Raw genomic sequence first — 21,979 nt, 5'->3', positions numbered from 1 at the left:
TTCAGGTTTTTTGATAAGTCCAGTATGTAAAATGTGTGTTCATTAAGATAGTTCTTTGTTTCCAATATGCACTTCTTATAATTTCTATTTTATAGAGCTTGATTAGTAGCTTTACTTATGGGGCTGGAGAAATGGAGAGCCTACAGGTATTAGGCCCATTAATTTAATAACTGGCAGATCACATGCTGCTTTCTTCTCCATTTGCATTTCTCTGGGGTATTACAGAATTTTTAAGGAGCAAATTATATTTTTTCTGAATGTTCGCTCTTTACTCTATGGAATTGTGGACTTCTATGCTCTTTGATACAATTTTCAATGTTTTTTTCATTCTTAATTTGCATCTTCCAGAAATTCCTTACTGTTTTGGTTTACCGGAATACACATTTTCCTATCTAGTGTTGCTATATCCATCTTCACTTATACATTTCTTGTGTGCTGGGTTTTCAGTTGGAAGGAGAGTCAGTCAGAATATTCAATCAATAATGTTGAAATGGTAGCCACCAGGGATATGGAAGTCTTTCACATTCAGATTGCATACATATTCTCTAGTTTCATCCCATACCTCTTTCTCTACACCTTATCTTCCCCATCCAAAATTTCACTCTCAAAATAATAAAACTGTAAATTTCATTTCATAAGCTGTTTATAACATGAAAACCTTCCTGATCCCTTCGCCAAGAAAATGAATCCTTATCCATTGTTATTGTCATGATTTATTTGCAAACAAATTTATTTCTTCTCTAATTTATAATGAGTTTACAGAATTCTTGCCTAGATTAAAAACTCCTTGAAGGCAGTAACTTATGCATACAAATCTTTATTTCAGCTTGAATCAGTTCTTTTTAAGTAAGTATTCAAGAAATGTTTGTTGAATAAACTGAGTGAAATTATTGGTAAGTAAAGCAAAGGAGGAGTTAAATTTGATGGCTTCCTAACTTTGCTGAACTTAGGACAGAACACAGTCAACTTCTTTTTATTTTCAAAGGACCTTTGATTTTAATGTTAAACTTTTAATGCTAAATTTTACTGCTTTGTTCATGGAAGGTTATGTGACATTTACACTCCTAGCTTGAATAGAAAATTTTTTGAATTCTTATAAAATAGTTTATAACTCTTTATCATGCAAAATATTTATGTCATGATCTATAATAACCTCTGTATATGGGTATTTGATAGAATTGAGCTATTTATATTAATATTATAGGCAATTCAATTCCATACATGTTTGCCCACTTCATAGAATAATAAACACTTTAATAGAATGTCTGAAAGATTGGAATAAACTACCCAATTAAAAACTTGGGCCATTTATCAAATTAAATTATGAGAAGCATAACAAAGAAGTTACACAGATAACTTAGTGCAACTTGCACACATTCACTACACTCTTATTTGACTTTGAATTATTTATTTTCCAGTTTACAAAACAGTATATCTGTAATCTCTAATATTCTATTTGCTGGACTGTCATAGCATAATTTTGTAGAATGTAGTTTATTATTTGTCAAGGAAGGAACCCCATAATAATATGATTATAATATGATTTCTTTTTCAATTGCAAAGCATCAACATTAAATATATCAGCTCTAACTTCAGGAACTGAGTGTACCTTTCTTATTAGGATGTATATTGATACCAATAATTCTCAATTCAGATTAGCCAAAAGTATCAAATAAGTAAATAAGCCATTTTCCCTCATTTCAGAATACTTACAGTTCTTTTCTGTGATTTTTCTTTAATAATTAATGACTGCAGCTGTGCATAACTCCATTTGCAGATAACTGACCACCAAGTTAGTCATGATAAGTAGCCTAGAATTCGGAATCCACACACCCTTGGACATGACTTTTTCATTTTTCTTATTTGTGTCTTGGTAGGGTTACATCTTCTGGAATTTCCAAACAGTTTAGTAAATGTTATATCATTTACTGATGAGGGAGATTGAGGGTAGAGAAAATCAAGAATTGAAATTTGTACAGGTAAAGTTCAGTATGCCTGGGAGACAGGTTCTTTCTCTCAAGATGTTTGGAGTGACCACTTCCAAAACACTTCAAGGCTACGTAAGCTTCCTTTAAATGCATGTTTAGTTAGCAGTATGGTATAAACAATGATTTGAATCCTGAATATCTGCCCAACACCCGCAGTCAGATTAACCCTAGCAGTTTGCAGTCAGATCTTAGGCGGACCACCTAAGTTGCAGGAGCTGCTAAGCAGTGTTACACTTTTTTATGTGTACCCCAGGGGAACTCACTGAATACATTTTTTTTAATATATGAAAAGATATTTTATTACTACTTTACTATATGACATATTAGTAAATGTACTAGATTACATTTTCTCAAATTGCCAATGAGGCAAAAGATAACATTTCTCTTTGACTCTTAATGAGAACCTGAAAATCATCTGTCTTTTGGAGGATTAAGATTCCTACAACATCTATGAAACTGTCCATGAGGATACCAACGGTGTTTAGTAGTAAAGAACGTTTTGCTAATTTGTTCTATCATGGGTCCTGGCTCAAGATGTTCATTTTACTTCTAATCTGGTTTCAGCACTTGGTCATGTGTTTCTTCATTTTTATGCACAGGATCTGGGTGAGGGACAGGTTTTGTTTGTTCATATGGATATCCACAGTGGGGTGGTAGCATACTATCGTCCTACCATTGGATGTCAAAACAAGCTCTACTTTGCAATTATAGTCATCCGGAAGAGAAGAATATGTAGATTTATCACAAATGCGATACAAAGCTCCATTTTGGATTGGAAACAAATGTTTCAAGATAGTTCTGCTTGATATCGCCCATTTTACTGCTGCTACTGCGATGGTGAATCAAGATGCTTATCATGTGGTATAAAAAGATGTTTTGAAAAGAAACTCCTTTTAAAATCTGCTTCTAAGCACACTTATTTTCATGCCTCCACAAATCTTCACTGTGAAACTGCCATCTTGTCCCAATCTGAATACATTTTTATATGCAGCTGGCTTTCCTGTTCTTACTTGCATCATACCTTAGCATATTTCTAGATTAAGTCAAATAAAAATAGCAAACTTTCTGTTTTAATCAATTTCAACCACTGTAGGTAAGACAAGCTAGTTTTCCTACCAGCCACTTCATTAGAAATCACTCAACAAGCAATCTCTTCAAAAATTTCTTATGAACCTCTACCACCTCACATCAGTTTTTCAAAGCCATATTTGATTTCTTTTAAATAATATTCAAATAAAGACTTCAAATATCATGTTGGATAACTAACCCTGCATCCATAAAAGAGATTGAAAGAAGAAATAAATCTTGAGGAGTTGTAAGCAAGTTGATGGCATTTGAAGTCATAGGAATGGATGCTACTTAGTCAGGAAATAAGTGAAACATGAGAAAAGTGTTCAAGTGTGAGTTCTGAATATGAAAAGGACATGGGAAGGAGAGAGTGACAAAGGACACTCAGAAGGAGATGTTGGAGAGTAGAAGCAATTCCAGGAAATTGTGATATATACAGACCTCAAAAAGGGAAATTTTTCAAGAAGGGGGGATTTTTTTAACTAAGGATACATATTTATGGGAAATCAAGGAAGGTGAATACTGGAGTGTTTTTCTAGGTGAATCTCAATTTATTCCACCTTAATGTCTCTCTATGCTATCCACATGTCATCATTTCAACAGGATCTGGTATCTTGATATTCAAATTGTGGCCCTCGGATCAACACCATGGTCATCCCCTGGAAAATTGCTTGAAATGCAGAGTCTCAGGTTTGACTCAGACCACCTGGATCATAAACCGCATTTTAACAAATTTCCAAAGTTGATTCACGTGCACCTTAAAGTTTAAAAGGCATTGCTGTAATGTATTCCATTAAAAATCCTTCCTAACTACACATCTTTCTCCAACTTCTGCCTCAACTTTCTACTTCTCCACCTAACTTACTAAGATTGTTATACAGACTCTGCTTAACTCCCCTTCATTTGTTTCTGTTTCAAATAATAATAATGCCTTCAATATATTGAACACCTATTATATTTTAGATACTATATTGAGTACTTTGCATCATAAAAGTCATTTAATTCCAAAAGCAACCAAAGGAGAAAGATTTTAAATCTCCATTTTGGGACAAAGAAACTGAGCCTTAGAAAGACAAATTTTCTAATGCCTCCATGATGACATGTGATAAAAGTAGAATTCAAATATGGTTACATTACATTGGACTCTGAAATCCATCTTAATTGAATTGGAAGGAAATTTATTATTTTTCTAATGCTGCAGTTACTTAAATAACATACTCAAGAAGTAATTAGTTGAACTTCACAGGAACCTTCCAATGTCAAAAGGCACATGACTTCACAAGTCAACTTGTGGTTTTCCAACAGCTCTATTTGCAAAAGTTAAATTAAATTGAATCACCATTATTTCTTTTGAATACTTACAAAATGTCAAGAATTATGGCATAGAAATATTGCAATGAGCTTCATTCTCCTTCACTGTTTCCACCACCCATTGGATAACATTCTATTAACTAGAGAAATCCATGAGCATTCTAATCCATCTTGCAAGCACTTTAAAACTTCTTTCATTGTTACAAAATCTTTCCATTTCCATGAGGAAATCCCCAACTTTCTTTCTAGATCCTTCTCAATAGTTTTTAGATCACTCACTGTCATGACTACCCTTCTCTTGAAAACAATCAGATTTCCCCTCCTACCCTCCACCTTCAAGATTCCACTTACTAGATGTTTTATTTTTTATGCATCCTTGTCTATATGTATGGACATGCACATGATTGTTGGTAGAGAAATTGTGTTTTTTTCACAGAAAAGTTTTATGCACCTTTAAAAAAAACAACTTTGATGAAGCAGGAAATATTTGAGTAATGTTGGGGAAGGTAATGTTGTGGAGCTGTTCAACATTTTACAGTTTCAAATGTATTTTATTAAAATATATATGTACACATAATCCACGCATGTATGTGGGGGGGTGTGTGTAGTATAAATATATATGAGATGGAGGCTATCATGTGATAATGTGTTACCAAATAAAGGCAATATCAAATAAACCAAGTTAAAAAGGGGACAAGAATCTAACATTACATGGTAAAGAAAAACATAGCTTTTACTCTTGAAAAGTGACATTAAATATATTTATATATATATTCATTCATAATATATATATATTCATTCCAAATTTCTCAATTTAAAATTATTAGTTATAGTGGTTTTTGGCATGCTCTCCTAACCCCAGCATGCATCCTTTTCTTCTTTTTTGGCTTTAGTGGCATTTTTATGAAGTTATTTTACAGCCTCCTCAGTTTTCAAAATGTCTTTCTTAGTCTTTTAATATTGAAATCATTATCTTGTGAATGGCCACTCATGTAATCATCCTTGCTGATTTTTTTGTTCAGTTTTGAAGTCTAATTGCATCCAATGCTCATCAGCAATAGAATTTGATTGGGCCAATTCTCCAACAGCATTTTTGTCAGTTTCATAAAATCCTACATATTGGCACAATTTTTTATTTTACCCTGAAGTTGATTTCCTTTGTATTTGCATTGTATTTTCTGCCAATCATCAAGGGACAGATTTCTAAAGATTGACTCAATGGGTAATTAGTACTTAGTTATGAGGCACATTTGAGTTGGGATTAATATTAAATGTGACATTTAAAAAAAATTTCTATACAGTCTTGAAGCAGCAGGACTTGGCAAATTAACACTTAAATAATGAATACTCAGGGAAAAAAAGACCACTTGTACTTAATTATGTAATATATATTTTTAATTTTATTATGCTTCTCTAGTTTCCTACATTTTAGATACATGACTATGCCAAAATGGGAAGTTTGAATCCAGGCATTATTTTATTCTCATTATGCCACAAGGCATAGCATAGAAATGGAAGTTTTTAAGGCACACTTCTTTTGGGATAGTTGCTATCTCTGGTATTTCTGGAGTTTACTTCACTTACACTAAAATTTGAATGCTATATTTTAATTTGGCATGGACTCAAAAAAGTTTTATTGATTGTGAGGAACCACATTACTAATACAGTCAACGTATTTAGGAAAGTATGAAGGTAGGAATGTTTGCTTTCTCTGGTTCTCAATGAAAGAAAAGAAGTGAACAAAAAAAAAGACTTGCCACTCATAAACCTAAATCAAGTCATAATTAATAACTCAGTGCATAAATTGGATTGCAAGATATGCCTTCAGGATTGTTTATATCCAGATAATTTATTTCTCTCAAGAGCATCTATGCCTTTGATTAGGCTTATTAAAATGCTGATTAACTGTTTTGACCTCCACCTATTTACCAAACTGTAAGTTTCCTGAGGATCATTCTTTCTAATTTGTAATTTTCTAATTAGCAAACTGAATGGAGGAAAAACAATCCAAGCCCCAATTGTAGAATCTGATTTACATAATGGAGTCACATTTATCCTAAACTGGGGTAGTGAGGTACATGTCATGAAGTCTATAAAATTGATAGCTGAAATAGCTATTTGTAAAATACTTCTCTCTTCATTGAAAAATTGTCAATAAGATTTTCAAGCAATATTATAAAAAATAAGCTACTTTACAGATTTATTTCCCTATCTATTAAAATAATTTTTATGAAAAAAATTATCCAACACACAAATGTAAGCTTTCCCTAGTTTTCCCTAGTCATGGTTTTTTGGGTGCTGTTGTTGATTTCCCTTGGAAAAAAATACTGACGTTCATATGACAGAAGACTCCTGGGAGGATACAAATTCAGCAAGCCATGGGAATCACTGACTTAGAAGCATCTACAGTTAAATACTCCATATGTTTTTCTCAAACTTACATAAAAAGAAATTAGTTTTCCAAAAAAAAAAAAAAAGAGATGCTGTTTTAAATCTTTGCACAATATAAGAGATATTTGGGTTTTCTAATTTTATTTAAACATAATATATTACATATTTTGCATGCAGAGAATAAGAAGTGATCATTAGCATGAAAAGAGAGGGAAAAGATTTATAATCAACACTAAGCAGAAAGAAAGCAAAATTATAAATACCAGCCTACTTACAGGAAAATCCTTAATGTTTATGCTTAGGCATATCTGAGTGCTTATCATCAAATCAAAGTGCAGTTTAAAAGAGGCAGTTTAAGAAAGTTTCAGTGTTTCAAAGAAAGCATTTTTTAAAATGTATATCCATGAAGAACATTTAATTATATCATAAAATATAGGCAACACTGTAAGATAAAGTAAGACTATTATGATAGAGTTTTGGCCTTTTCCCCGCTACATGATGCAAACATCTTTAAACTGCTGAACTTAACCTCAACAGTTAAAGGAGTTTTTTGCTTGTTTGTTTTCTTTTCTAAATTTCTCCTATTTAGTTCACATTTCAGGCTGCTCAGTGCATGCCTGTGATTCTGGAGATTCAAATCACTGGTCAAAGTTTGTTTTCTGTTTCCTCAGTTTTTCAGGTGCTTTTCTCCATAAAATGATCTGTTGTTTGACGTACCCTCCAACTTCCTCATCAACAAGCAGTAGATTCAAAATGTACCTTACTGAACATTTTTTGTTCACATCTCTCATGCTGGAGTTGGGTCTACCCCACTAAAAATAGTCTTTTGGAATTGATTCACCTTTTACTGGTGAACATCCGTTATTTCATATTTGGCAATTGTTTCAGTTTCTGTTGTGGTACCAGGTCTAATTCCTGTGACCTCCTTTTGATCAGTTATAACTCCATATTTTTATTCTTATTAATAAGGCATGAATTTTTCCAACAATCACATCCTTTAAAAGTTACTTTGATTAATTATATTCAAATTCTATATGTAGATGATCTTCAATGCCCATGTCCATTTTAATAGAGTTCTTAACATCAGAGGATAGGTGGCAATCTGGTGAACAATAACAGCATACTCTTGTACCAAGTCTGTCAGTCTTCTTACCATTGTCACTTTAAGAAAATACCTCAAGCAGTCAGTGGCACCAATATAAGAGTCACATGCTTTAAAACTGGTATGAGTTCAAAGTCATAACTTCCACTCTGAGTCAGTTCTCCAGGTAAGGCCAATTCTTTCACTAGGTTTACAAATTCCTATTACTCTTGTCACTGAAAAGTTCAATTTGACCTACAAATTCAATTCTAATTCCTTGGTGCTCTAGCCTCTTTCCAGGTTGCTTAAAGATTAGGTTTACCATTGTAAACCATCATAGAAGAGACAGTGTTTTTCAGCATTCCCATCTTCAGTTTTCATTTCTGTCATTTTCCTTGTTTCCCGTCATTAAGAACAACAATGATCCCACAAATGGGATCAAAAAAGCCTCCAATAAAACTCATTGTCAGCACCACCATTGCATTCCCCCACTTCATGGTCATGGTTTTAACTATGTGTCCCCAAGCTTCAGATGAACATTATTTCTAAGTGATCACTCCAGCCAGTACATTCACAAACATCTATAAATCACCTAAAAATTAGGCCCAGTTGAGTATTTATGAAGGTATTTAAGGATTTTGTATCTATAAAATACCTCGACTAGATGGTGACCACCATTTATGGAGTTGTCAGTCTGTGCTAAGCGCCTCATATATGAGAACTCATTTACCAATGTCACCAAATGGTGCCAGTGCTCTGACCAGGGACAGCAAAGGGTAGCTAGTGAAGCCTGAGTGGCCAGTGGGCCTTAGCAAAAAGTTCGGCTGCATTAGAGTGAAAACCTGGTACTGTCTGAGGAGGGGTGAAGTGGAGACAAGATGCCCTGCTATGGGTCCATGCAGGTAGAGGCTGCCTGGAGGCCAAACCTGGGTCCCCCAATGCTGTGAGGCAATTTGAGTGCAGATGGGGGAGCAAGGGTGGGTAGCAGTGGTTGAGCAGATGGTCAGCATCTCTCACCAACTGGATTCCCTAAAGCAAGAAACTAGCCATGCAGGAAAGACATGCTGGGGCAACTTAAGCATGATTTTTTTGCAGGTGCAAGTGAGAGTCATTCAAGCCACTCTCAAAAGGGTTTCAGGAAGGTCAACATTGGGTACTCAGGAGAAATGCAGGATTATGGAAGCTGGGCCGCTCTAAATAGATTCTCCACTGAGGCCCACGGTCCTTCTGCATACTATAGTGTCTCTGGACACAATGCTTATCTCACACAGAAACAGCAATAATGTCAGACACACGGACCTCCCTGGACACACAAACTGCTCCGAAAATACCAACTGCTTCAGGCAGCCTGACAGGCCCAAACCCAACTCAGTTCAAATATGCTGACCTTCTGAACACACTGGACACCTAAGATGAATCTGCTGCCTTGACCTGATGGTTTTAGAATGTATAAGAATGCATTATGAGAACACAGTTACTTAATAGTTTTAAAATAAATCTTTTATTTTCTGAAACAATCATGTTAAGCAAAGGCCAACTGTCTAACTTTGTATATACAATGTTTGTTAGAATTGCATGCCCTTCTGAATCTGGTAAAGGAATAAAGTTTTAAAATAATCTGCTGCTTCTTTTTTGAAATGGGTTTTTATTAGTTATAACTGACTGATGCAACCATAAAGGAGCTATGATTGAATCCTCTAAATATTTTATCTAAAATATTGAAATTTTCACTTGTTTTTACAATGAAATATACAAATTTGTAAATTAAGTGCTTATTAAAATTCATGATTATGCATTTTAATTATAATTCTTAAGATCTAAATGTCACACAACCGCTTATTCTACCTCCAAGAAAAAGGTGTAGTCTGGACGGAGGCAAGTTCTCTGTTTTTCATGTTCTTTTAGTTCTTAACATTTGCATTTGTTTCATAATTTTGGAGATTCCTAGAAGGAGCAGGCCATTCAACCTATTTTCTTTTCAGGCTATACTAAAAAGAATTCTCCCTGACACCATCTATCTCACAAATATTGTGTACTGGGGAGTTTAAAGCCATCACCTCACAGTAGTAAAGCGTTCTATTTTCAAGCAGTTTCCCTTGAATATGTTTCCCTCTGGGACTTTAAGGGCATTAAGAACTTGATGTAAATGTCCCTGGTTCCCTTGCAAATGCCATTTTAATGTCACATTATTGCCAACACATTCAAGCCACTCATTTGTCTTTAACAACTTTACTCTTTAACCTCTCATTATTAAAACTTCCTTGGTCACTTCATGAATTTTCTTTCTTGTTCACTTCCCTGCCCCACTCTTATATGTCAAACATAATCAGTCTATTCTTGGCTAATAATCAGTATAAAACTACTGGGAATAACTTGCATGAAGGAAAAGCAAAGACATGAGCTTTGAAGTAAAGCTAGACATTAAAGCATGTCAATAAACTTTTAAGGCAGTCCCTTGAAACTGAGCAAATGCCATTTCAGAACCTTCACAGAAGTTTCTGCTTTAAGACACTAGTATTATACGTAAATCTTTCTTAGTCAATCCTGACACTTTTTTATTATGCTTAATTATTAGCATTATACAAACAATTTCACTACACAAGCCAAGAAAGTATAATAGAAGCTGATGATATAAAATGAACATACCGTAAAAAAGAAAAAGTCCTCACAGTGATTTCAGTTACAAGGTCCTACACTAATGATTTAAATTACTGTGAAGTATAGAAAATAAGTGGTATTATGCGTCACGATGAAGACAAAACAAAAATAGCTTTTGATTCTTCCTTCTTGTTCTTTATATTTGATAAGCACATTTAGTGTCTCACCTTAGGTAAATGGCAGTGGGGCCATTCTGCTCAGAAGCTAAATTTAGCAGCCTGGTTCCAAAATTTTAGAGTTCTTGAAAGCCACTATGTGTTGAATTGTGTCTTCCAAAGAGATAAATTGAAGTCTTAATCCACAGTAACTCAGAATGTAAACGAACTGGAAAATAGGGTCATTACGGATGGAATTAGGCAAAATAAAGTCATACTGGAGTAGGGCAGATACTTAATCCAATATGACTGGTGTCCTTTCTGGAAGGGAACAGGAGATCCAGACAGATGGGTGAGAATGCAATGTGATGGACGTAGCATAGGTTGTAGTTTTGCAGCCATGAGCCAAGTAATGTTAAGGGCGGTGGTCACAACCAGAAACCAAGAGAGAGGCATGGAATAGATTCTTCTCTGTAGACTTCCAAGCCAACATGGCCATTCTGAAACTTTGATTTTGGATTGCTAGCCTCCAGAACTGGGAGACAATACATTTTTGTTGTTTTAAGCCATCCAGTTTGTGGTATTTTGTTAACGGCAGCCCTAGGAAACTAAGATAGCCCCTCTATCCAGTTAATGAAGTGACATTTTTACTTTATGAAGAATATTGTCCTGAAATGAAAGTCTGCCTCAAGAGCACGATTTTTTACTCCAAAGTTATGTCTTCACCATAGAACTGCTTTAAAGTTATAATATTTGGCTACTTGGTGTGGTATGGATTTTATGGCCCACAGAGAAACCAAATAAAAGTGCAGTTTCCATGCATCATTGGTATAGCATGACAAGAGCTCGTCTCACATATATAGGGCATTGAATTAGGTGGTGGGACTCACTTTAAGAGAATAATGGTTGATTTCACTGTCAGGACCATTGGTAAACTTCCTAATAACTATTCCTTCTCTTTTCTTCCATGCAGGGAGAGGCCACCTGCTTCCAGAGTCTGGAAATGCTGGATACTGATTTTCTAAACTTCTCACACAAATGATCCCATTCTGGTCTACGAGACTTAAGAAGAAGTTTTCTGTGGACCTCTGGAAAAGCTGTTTCCCCTCAATTAGAAGGTGCATTAAGAAGAACACTTCTGCTCTTCCTTTCACCAGTGTCCCTGTCCTCCCACCGTAATTTACAAAAACAGTTACTGTGCAACCATGTGAGAATTGGAGCTGTTCCAACAATTGTGTCTCCACAAAAATGAAGCCTATGGAGAGCAGAGCAAGAAGATGGAACAAGTCTGGATTCTTGATGGCATTATTGAACTGCTGAAGCAAACCTGGGTTTCTTATTTTAGGGAAAAACAAATCCCTATGGTTTGAACCTCCCTTAATCAATTTGTCTGCTTCTTAAAGTCAAAAGCATCTTAAATGATAATATTTGTGTTTCAAGTATCACATATTGTAAAGTTTACCTTTGTACTTAAATTCCTTCTTAGTAAAACATTTTTTTAGGTCTAGGGTTTGCTAAATATATGAAACTGTAATATTATTACAAAAAATTAATGTAGCTGATATTTAATGTACTATTATGCATTACATTCTGTATTTGTCAGTTGTATACATATATCTTTATATTTAATATATGCATATATTAATGTTTGTGTATATTATATATATATATATATTTCCCTGTAATATTAGGATATCCTCTTCTGAATGGGAATGGGGTTTGTGATGCAGCCTTTTCAATGCTGTTCCCAAGACTCCACATCTTTTTGTCCATATGATCCATTCCAACAGATACAGTTTTCTCATCTTGGAGAAATAATGAATGGTACAGTGCATGTGAGGAAAACTTATATTCATATTGGGAGCCATCAGGGCCCCTGCCTGACAGTTAATATTTGTCTAGCTGGCTTATTCATAAAAATAATTTATCTATTCTTTTCATTCTAACACCCTTCTCTGCATTGAGAGGATAGACGAAATTTGGGCCTTTTCAATAGATAGAGCTGAACCAAAGAAAAAATTTTCAACTGTACCTACTTCCTTTTTCAATGAAAGAAGAGATGGACTCTTCCTCATAGATAGAATGACCTTAAAATTTACATGTAAATCTACCTACATTGGAGGGTTAAAGGAAGTCTTACTATTAAGGCAGGACAATAGATATACACCAGCAATATCCCAAGCAAACTGGTATGTGTGGTCATTCTTCCCGTATAGGATCTATGACATTTGCACAGCTTAGCATCTCTTCCTTTGAGGAAGCCCAAGTGGTCCTTGTGGTGGGGGTGGGGCCCTGAGTTAAATGTGCTATCCTACCACATACCATCCGAGGGGTGGAAGTGACCCAGGGTGATCAATCAGTGAACCCTAGCTCCTGGATTTCACTTGGTTTAGAAGTGAAAATTTAATTCAAGTAATGCCTATTAAATTTTGTTGTGAGTTGATTTGATCTCTTTTTCTTTGGATTGTGGCCTGTGAAGATAATTGAGGCTATCCATTGCAGGTTTTACCTCCAAGTATACAGAGTCTACATTTGAATAAAGCTAACATATGCAGGGAAACAGAGTCAAAAGATAGTGAAAGCAATTTTGGATTGAGTCATCCCTAGATCTATGCTTTCATAACAGGGTTGGGTTAGTTTTCAGTTTTTTTTTACTTGCTGGTGACTAAGTCATAATGCAACATTTTTACATCCTACAATTAAAAAAAAGAAATGGGATGGAGGCGAGAGTGAGAAATAAGACAATAAGAGGAAGTAAGACATACAATCTTTTTCCCTACTGTGAGACATAAAGAAGATGAGCATGTGTGAATTTTTTTAATGTTCAATATGCCTTTTAGAAATGCATAATCTCGAGACAGCAACTATAATAATTACTACAAAGCTAGTATATTCTGAGAATCATACTTATCATTAACCATTTATAATACATTAAAAACCAGATATGCAGTATAATATAATAAGATATTATGAAGAAATGATGAGCAGAGAAAATATAAATGTATGGAAAATATGTTTTGCAAAGCAATCCCTTATTTCAGCCTCACTGAATTTATACAAATATATTTTAATGTGGTTTTCTTTCCTTGCAATTGCTACCCATGGCTCATGTCACATTCTTAGTCTTAGGGCAATCATTTACCTCTTCCACATAACTCCAAAGTTTGTTTGAATAAAAAGAATGTTTATTTCCCGGATGGCAGAAATCTCTATTTGAGCATGCAGAATAATCTATCAGCACATCAGTTGTCTGAACCCCATTATTAATAGTTATTTGCTATGTAAAGCCTCCCCTTTAAAAAATCTTTAATAACATTTAGTGAATAAACAACTAGAAATAAGCATTTAGGACTCCAATCATCAGAACACTATTATTTTACATCAACTAACCTCCACGAGATAGCTGAATTTCTTTGGGGAATAAATAATGTTTATAATTTCTCTTTGCCACCTGACTAATAAGAAGTTTTAGGTCTAACTTAGTGCTAAAGCCCAGGCTGAACACTTAAGGATTAGGAGATTATAATCAATGCATCATTATCTAAGCAATGAAACATGGAATTTGAATGAAGAACATGCATTTGAATGAAGAAATAAAAAAGGTGTTAAGATTTCAATGATGTGTTTAAACAACTTGAAGTAGAATTATTTTAGACAAATTACAATATTGCATCCTCTCTGGGAATATCAGTTCTGTATATAGTAATGGATTTGAAATTGACTCCATGGGGATTTTTCTAGATTTAAATTAACAGAAACAAGGAGACAACAGCATGTCATGTAAAAAGTTAGAACTTTGGAGTTAGACTTTCATAGAGATGAACTTGATAAATGATTCAAGCTTTCCTTTTATAAATTTCCATAAGTTTTTTCTACTATAAATTCAGGATAATATTAGAATCAAGATCATAGGTCTGCTGTGAACATGAGTTGAAATAATGAATGTAAAGCATTTGTGACAATGCTGTCAAAGTATTGATACTCTTTAAATGTTAGTGTTTTTTTTATTGCTCTTATTTTTTCTGTACTTTTTGTAATTTACATTAAGAGAACAAAGCATAAGGTTGAGATGGATACGTTAAATCCTGTTTTTGTATGCTTAAAAATTTTCAAAGAAACATAACTTGCTATACCTAATGATCACAAAAATATATTTTTCATATTTTATTTTTCTACCAAAATAAAGATAATTTAATAATACATGTTGATTACATCACTTGAAAATTCATGATATCATGCCTTTTTATTTACTAAACTTTAATAAAGTATAAGCTGATAAAATATATTCATAGACCATAAATTATAGACAACTGTAACATTATAGTATATAAAGGTTTCAAGTATTCATAATGAATATTCTCTAATTCAAAACCAACATGATCTAATTAGAATAAAAGCCTACTCTTTAGAGTTCGAGTAATTTACTTTTTTAAATTTACTTTTTAAAAATCATTAGAGCTCAATAAGTGTATGTATACCTTTATTTAAAAAAATCCTTTTATATGAAAATCATATCATTTGTGGACATTATTCTACAAAATTAATGACCTAGGCTTGTCAAAAAAGTCAAGGACATGAAAGACAAAAAAGGCTGATGAACTGTACCATAAGATATAACTACTAAGTCTAATCCTTGAATGGATCTTGTACTAAGGAGTGCGTAAGACTACTTTAATGGACGTTAGTGAGACAAATGATGAAATTTGAATAAAGACTGTAGATTAGGTAATAATATTATATGGCATTTAATATTAGTTTTAATAATTTGCTATGATTATATAATTGACTACTCCCATTCTTAGGAAATATTGAATAGTTTAGGGGTATAGAAAGAGGAAGTCTGTATTTTATGCCATGGTTTAGGAAAAATTATGTATGTATGTGTGTATCATGTATCGCTTTATGTGTACAGGGAAAGGAAAAAGACGGAAAGACTGATGTAGCAAATAAAGCAAACAGATTTAGAACCTCGGGAAAGACTACATGGGATTTTAAAATTGTTTTTACAACTTTTCTGTAAGTTTGAAACTGTCAATAAAAATAAAAAAAATTACTTTCATAATATTTCTCCAACACACACACACACACACAAACACACACACACACACACAATTAATACTCCATATCTTCCAAATATATTTTTATGATAACTTTTGGATAAATCCATATTCATTGAATTCATACTATGTTAATATGGTCTACACATTAGATCAGGATTCAATATTTTATGCAACATTTTCTATTTTATAGAGTTAGTAATTTCTTCCCATTGTTTGTATGCTTGGTTTCTCATTCTCTTATCACTGCTTATCTGACAAATATCTGAAGGATATGACAAATCATTGTCACAGAAGAAAATTTCAATAACCAAAATTCTGAAATTGATAGATGAGTAGACAAAAAATAATAAGAATTTTGTAGATGTTTTTAATATATTAATAAATTTGATCAAATAAATGACTAAAACCATAGGCAAAGGAAATAGAGAATACATTCTTTGTGTAAGTATCCATGGAGTATTCACAGATATAGACCATATGCTAATTCTCAAAGGAATTCTTCATAATTCCAAAATATGATATCATTCAGAACATATTGTTCTATCAAAAGGTGATTAGTGATGCCATCAACACAGTGATGAAAGACAGCCCCTGCAAAAGCCTCTCCAGAGATTTAGTGAATAAAAGGACAAATCCCACTTGCTTGGAACTCTGGAGGATGGCAGAGACTGGAGAAAGACTCCACAAATGCCAAATCAAAGAAACAGAAAAATCTCATTTTTTATGTCTTTCATAAGGGTTGGAAATTTTTTAGCCATTATTTCCTCAGATATACTTTCTCCCCCTTTTCCCTTCTCTTCTTCTTCTGGGACACCCATGATGCATATGTTTGTGAGCTTTGTGCTGTCATTCAAATCCCTGAGACACTGTTCATTTTTTTCTATTCTGTTATCTGTTCTTCCAATTATATGGTTTCAATTGTCCTGTATTCCACTTCATTGATTCCTTCTTCTGCCTGTTTAAAGCTTCCTTCACATGCCTCTACCATATTTTTAACCTCTAATGTTATGCCTTTCATCCATAATTTCTGTTATGTTTCCTTTCACACTTTCAAATTCTTCTTTATGCTCACTCATTCATTGTCTTCTCAGTATCCTTTATCTCTTTATGCATATTTTCCTTCATCTCCTTGAATTGTTTTTGTAGATTTGTTTGACAATATTTGATCAGTTGTTCCAAATTCTGATTATCCTCTGAAGTTTTAATTTGTTCCTTTGACTGGGCCATATCTTCCTGTCTTTAGCATGGCTTGTAAATTTCTGACATCTATGCATCTGATTATCTTGATGAGTTAATTTTGAATGCCCATTTCTCCCTCTCATCTAGGGCTTTATTTTTGATTGGCTTTGTGTTAAGATTCTTTGACACTTGGTCTAATTTATTCTAGACCATTAAAATATTCTATGATTGGGGTAGCTGGTGGTGGATACCTGAAACTATCAAACTACAACCCAGAACCCATGAATCTCGAAGACAGTTGTATAAAAATGTAGCTTATGAGGGGTGACAATGGGATTGGGAAAGCCATAAGGACCACACTCCACTTTGTCTAGTTTATGGATGGATGAGTAGAAAAATAGGGGAAGGAAACAAACAGACAAAGGTACCCAGTGTTCTTTTTTACTTCAATTGCTCTTTTTCACTCTAATTATTATTCTTGTTATTTTTGTGTGTGTGCTGGTGAAGGTGTCAGGGATTGATTTAGGTGATGAATGTACAACTATGTAATGGTACTGTAAACAATCGAAAGTACGATTTGTTTTGTATGACTGTGTGGTATGTGAATATATCTCAATAAAATGATGATTAAAAAAAAATATTATATGTTTAACTGTTCAGGTTTTTCCTGCTCTTCTTCATCTGATTCTTGCCCTGGATATTGGTTCAATGTTTTATATGTCACTTCGTGTGCAATTGTTTCATCTCCAGGTGGGAGCATCCCTCCCTCTGTTCCTTCTATGGGAATCTTGATCTGTTCTTTTTGTTTTTGTTCACTCTTTTCTTCCCAGCTCCTATGATTTGTTTAAATGTTCTCCCTCACCCAGTGCCCCTTTTTCCTTATGATTTTCAGCTCTAGGAACTTTCCTATTTTATAGGAGTTCAGTTTGATACCCCTGCCCCTTTTTTTCTGTGACGCTTTTCTGCTTCTGGTTTCTTCTCCTTTAGGGTATCCCTGGCGAGCTACAAGGGGTCAGTCCAGGAAGGTGGGTCACTTCAGAAAGGTTCATTTTGCTCTTAGGTGTCCGGCCAACTGAAACTGGTTTGAGTGAGAGCACAACAGTTCTTATCAACCTTTCTATAGAGATTTTTTTTTTCCCCAGGGGGCCCTTTTGCATGCAGCACTCCTCAGCAGCTTGTGTCCCATCCTGGATCTCTGCACACTTGGGTCCCTGTGGTTGGATATCATGGAGTTCGAACTCACTGCTGTGAGTCACTCTACAGTCTCTGTGCATGGTGGGAGGGACCTGGGCCATCGTGCCTCTTTGTGACTCCCAACCTGCATGTGAACAAGTGAGGGGAGGGGAATGGGGAACCCACCAGCAGTCCAGGATGGAATTCTTCTGTCAGGTAAAACACAAATTGTTTTATAGAATAGGAAAAATGTTTTTTTCACATCCATCAGCAAACCTATCATAAGCCTGATAATAAAAAGATTCAGGTAGGTACAATTACAAACTAAAAGATATTTTAAACACAGCTTAAAAAAATTCTACAGAAGTTATAAGCAAAGAAGTGCCCAGCAGTACATTTACAACAATAACAATAGGACAAAGTAGAATGTATCTTAGCATTATTTGCATAGTAAAAATTTGGAAACATTTTTGTCCTATAACAAAATACTCAAATAAGTTATTATTTATCTATATTATAAAATATTATGTAGCTATAATGAAGGAGTTAATTTAACTACCTAAATAGAAAGATCACCAAGATCTATTGTTAGTTGAAAAAAGTAAATTGACTGAAAAATATATTCAAGATCTTCCTAATTGTTAAGAAAAAATATCTACATGTAAATTATGCATAGATAAATGCTTACATTTTGGGAAGGGGACTGAAGAGTTTGCAGTGGGTAAATATTAAAGGCATTTAAAAATACTGTTCAGTCTGTATTACTATATTGCTCAAATCATTCACTTTGAGAATGTATGCATATATCACATATGCACTTTCCTTTTTTGTGTTTTTCTTAAAGAACCTAAAAATCATGCATTAGTTTAAAGAGTAGATTCATTAGATTAATGAAAGAAGGAGAGAGACAGATATGATGAAAAAGAGAAAGATATTGAAAGAACGGTGTTCTGGTTTGCTAATGCTGCCAGAATGCAAAACACTAGAAATGGATTAGCTTTTATAAAACGGGGTTTATTTGGTTACACAGTTACAGTCTTAAGGCCTTAAAGTGTCCATCAACAAAGGGTACTTTCACTGGAGAAAGGCCATTGGCATCCAGAAAACCTATGTTAGCCGGGAAGGCATGGGGCTGGCGTCTGCTTGTTCCCAGGTTGCGTTTCAGAATGGCGTTCTCCAAAATGTCTGCATCAGCTTCCAATGGCCATCTTCAAAATGTCTGTCTCAGCTACAGCTACTCTCTCAGCTCCTGTGCATTCTTCAAAATATCCCTCTGGGCTGTAGCAAGCTTGCTCCTTCTGTCTGAGCTTATATGGTGCCCTAGTAAACTAATTAAGGTCCATGCTGAATGGGCAGGGCCACACCTCCATGGAAACCATCCAACCAGAGTTATCACCCACAGTTGGGTGGGGTGCATCTCCATGGAAACAACCCAATTCAAACATTTCAACCTAATCAACACCAATATGTCTGCCCCCACAAGATGGCACCAAAGAACATGGCTTTCTCTGGGGAACACAATACATACAAACTGGCACAAATGGCAAAGCAAAATAAAAAAAGAGGAAAGAAAAATAAATGAAATATGATGGGAGAAAAATAATAATGAAAGAAAACTCCAAAGCAAATGACAAACATGTAAAAATATTTGGAATATATATTAGAGAAAGTTTCAATATTATTAACTTTCTGAGAGTGTTTACATATCATGAAGAATAATAGAAAAATGTATGAAGATATGAGTCTCACAAAGAAATGCAAGTAAGCAACCAAAATAAAAAGTTCAATTTATAGTTTGAATAATCTATATTAAAGATACCACCTAGCAATACTTATATTGCTAATCGATGTTTCCATTGTTAATGCTGCTTTTATTGTCACTGTTTAATGTTGAGTTAAATTTCTGTTTATCTGGGGCTGTGCTGACATATAGAAATAGGAACTATACTGACTGAAACAAAAATAAGGCTTTAGCAATATATTTTAAAAGCTTACAAAAATTTGCATTTACTTTGAATTAGCAATTTCCATATCAGGGATTTATTCTAGGAAAATAATCATCATAAACACAAAGACTAACCGATGTGAATATTTGTAGTAGACAGAATCGTAAGATGGCCAAAAATGACCCACAACCTTGAATGATCTCCTCCCCTTGAGTGTGGGTGAAATCTGTGATATGGTGAGCTAGCTCTCCCACAAATATATGATGTCATATAGCAAAATGGAGATGATCTGGGGTGAATCCTTTAAAACACAGGTTTTTCCCAACTCGTTACAGAAGAGCACATCAGAGAGATGTACTCTGGTTGGCTGGAAGGCGGCAAACATTCATGTTGTGAAATTCTTGTAAGGCATGTGGCTAGGCTCCAAGGGTGGCCTCTAGTTGCTGAAAGAGTTTCTCAGACAATAGCTAACAGAAAAATGGGAATCTCAGGCCTATGTCCACAAGGAAATGAATTCTGCCAACAATCAGAGAGATTGAAAGCAGATCCCAAGCCCCAGATGAGAAGTCCAGCCCCAGCCAAAATCTCAATTTTGGCCTGGTGAGACACTGAGCAGAAAATTCAGCCAGGTCATGCCCTAACTTCTAACCTACACAGATGTGAGATTATAAGTGTGTGTAATTTTAAACTGCTACTTCTGTGGTAATTTGTTATGCAGAAATAGAAAAACTAATACAATGTTCAGTGCAACATCATTACGATAGCAAAAAACTGGGAACCATATATATGTCTAACAATATGAAACAGGTTGTTCTAGTTTGCTAATGCTGCCAGAATGCAAAACACCAGAAATGGATTGGCTTTTATAAAATGGGGTTTATTTGGTTACAAAGTTACAGTCTTAAGCCCATAAAGTGTCCAAGGTAACACATCAACAATCGGGTACCTTCACTGGAGGATGGCCAATGGCATCCAGAAAACCTCTGTTAGCTGGGAAAGCATGTGGTTGGTGTATGCTCCAAGTTCTGGTTTCAAAATGGCTTTCTCCCAGGACATTTCTCTCTAGGCTTCAGCTTCTCTCCAAAATGTCACTCTCAGTTGCTCTTGGGGCATTTGCCCTCTCTCAGTGTCTCTGGAGCAAAAGTCTGCTTTCAAAGGCCATCTCCAAAATGTCTCTGTAAGCTTCAGCTCCTCTCGGCTTCCGTGCATTCTTCAAAGTGTCTCTCTTGGCTTTAGCAAGCTCGCTCCTTCTGTCTGAGCTTGTATAGTGCTCTAGTAAACTAATTAAGGCCCACGCTGAATGGGTGGGGCCACGCCTTCATGGAAATTGTCTAATCAGAGTTATCACCTACAGTTGGGTGGGTCACATCTCCGTGGAAACAATCAAAAGGTCACATCCTAAACAAAAAGATTGATCAATCTGCCCCACAAGATTGCATCAAAGATAATGGCATTTTGGGGGACATAATACATTCAGACTGGCACAAAGGTAAACAAATTATGGCTTGGCATATGGCAATTAACACTTATGTTGGCAAATCTATGTTACATGTTACAGTCTATGTAAAATCATATATAACATTCCATATATTCATAAATTGCATATATTCGTATATTCATATATTTTAAATATTACATTGATGGAACCTCACAAAATTTAACAGTAACTGTCTCATTTGTTGGAAACATATTTAGGTGGATTCAAATTAAATTTTTGATATTTGACCATGTTTGGCCTATAAATATGACAATTTCATATGTTTCATCCCAATATTTGTTTTATATTCTTGTGCTCCTCCTAATTTTTGAAGGTTTTGTGTAATAAATACATATTTCTTTTATAGTTAAATCAATCCACTAATACTTGCAATAATGGTAACCCTCTTCAAATAAGCAAAAGTTGGGGCTTATTTGTATTATTATATATGTTAATAAAGATCAAAAACTAACTTGCAAAGTAGTTTCTTTTATTCCTTTTATTTACATTTGGTCTCCTCATACCTACCTTGTGACATTTCATAGCTTATGC

At 34.5% G+C, this 21,979-nt stretch overlaps 1 protein-coding gene and 1 pseudogene across 1 annotated transcript in view; both read right to left on the bottom strand.

The window, feature by feature from the left end:
• The window catches only part of EYS (eyes shut homolog), a 1,792,869-nt gene that overhangs the window by 874,738 nt on the left and 896,152 nt on the right, over positions 1 to 21,979 (bottom strand).
• LOC119539652 lies at positions 7,349 to 8,303 on the bottom strand (annotated as a pseudogene).

The sequence above is a fragment of the Choloepus didactylus genome, chromosome 7, assembly GCF_015220235.1.
Source record: "Choloepus didactylus isolate mChoDid1 chromosome 7, mChoDid1.pri, whole genome shotgun sequence".
NCBI classification, from domain to species: Eukaryota; Metazoa; Chordata; class Mammalia; order Pilosa; family Megalonychidae; genus Choloepus; species Choloepus didactylus.
This window is presented reverse-complemented; position numbering and strand designations above follow the sequence as displayed.